The sequence below is a fragment of the Bison bison genome, unplaced genomic scaffold (assembly GCF_000754665.1).
Source record: "Bison bison bison isolate TAMUID 2011002044 unplaced genomic scaffold, Bison_UMD1.0 scf7180017864032, whole genome shotgun sequence".
Classification (NCBI taxonomy): domain Eukaryota; kingdom Metazoa; phylum Chordata; class Mammalia; order Artiodactyla; family Bovidae; genus Bison; species Bison bison.
In genome coordinates this window covers 483,899-485,231 of record NW_011494604.1, presented here as the reverse complement: position 1 = coordinate 485,231, position 1,333 = coordinate 483,899, and the positions used below count along the sequence as shown (strand labels likewise).

The following is a 1,333-nucleotide window of genomic DNA, read 5'->3' as shown; positions in this document are numbered from 1 at the left end:
GAATCACCTTCTGCTTCAATATTCTGCTAGATAGGAATTAATCAGAGAGAGAAGGGGGTAAAAGATGGAGGAGGGAGTTAGCTTTGCTGTCCACTAATAACTGGACAGAAACTTCCTTAAATGCCTTTCACCAATAAGTTTGCCAGCTTTTGCTGAAGGGCTCTGTGTGCATTTAGGGGGCATGCTATGGGGGTGGGTATGGAAGAAGCTGTTTGCATTGTATTAGCTCTGAGTAAGGTTTTTTTTTTAAAAAAAGGCAAGCCCGCTAAGTGAGGGTTTCCATGGAACAGACAGACCAAACAGTAACAGTCCTCTGGGGGTAGGGGTTTGCAGAGCTCCAAATCCATTCTGCCTTTTTCAGTGTCTGCTATATTTTTCAGAGCTACATGATTTCAAGGTATTGGTTTCAAAGTATTACTGTGAAGCCAAGAGGAGACAGGAATTAACATTCCATGGGCCTTGCTGTTCTTACCATGACTGAGTCATTTTCTTGGACAAATGCTACACAGATTGTCACAAGCCTCTGGTTATTCCCTAGAGTTCTGAAAAAGTTGACTCTAAGACTATGGTCATATTTTCATTGCTTTTATATAGGGGTGAATTTTCAGAGGTCCTATTTTCAGAGTGAATTGTCAGATTCACTAACATACCTTAAACTGGAACCTCTATTTGTATCAAGATTTGTGGTTGCCTGCAGTCTGATTTCTTTCACAAGAGGCCTCATTTATTTCAGTTTTCCAGGCAGCAGTCCCAGAAAGCTTTGCCTGGGTCTGAGTAACCACACTACCAGTGCCACCTAGTGACAGCATGTGTACGCTGTAAGAAAAGTAGATAAATCATAATTGATCTTAGTTTGTTTCCACATTTTAAATGTAGATAATGTAGTATTTACTTCAACAAGGCTGGATTTCAAGTTTAAATGGAAAATACACGTAAGCGCATTTGGCAAGATGCTTGAAACATGGCAGGTACTCTAAACGTTAAGTTTGCTTCCTTAAACACTAATCTTCAAAACATTTCCAGAGCACTTCAATTTTATCCCTAAGATGGTCAGAATTTCTGACCAAGGTAGTTTTAAATTGTTATCAGGGCACGGATAAATTCCATGAACCTCTTCTAAAGTTCTTCATAGCTTTCAAGATTAAAACCAAAATATTTAATGCTGTGATCTCAAACTTCAGGATGCATCAGAACCACCCAAATGGCTCGGTAAAATGCCAATCATAAGCACACCTATCTCCAGTTTTAGAAACAGTTTTGGGTTGAATCTGCATTTTTAACAAGCTCTTCGGTGAAGCTTCTACTGCTGCTTTGAAACCGCACTTTGATAACT

At 39.5% G+C, this 1,333-nt stretch overlaps 1 protein-coding gene across 1 annotated transcript in view; it reads right to left on the bottom strand.

Moving 5' to 3' along the window:
• The window catches only part of FAM162A (family with sequence similarity 162, member A), a 41,227-nt gene that overhangs the window by 21,772 nt on the left and 18,122 nt on the right, over positions 1 to 1,333 (bottom strand). The window lies entirely within an intron of this gene.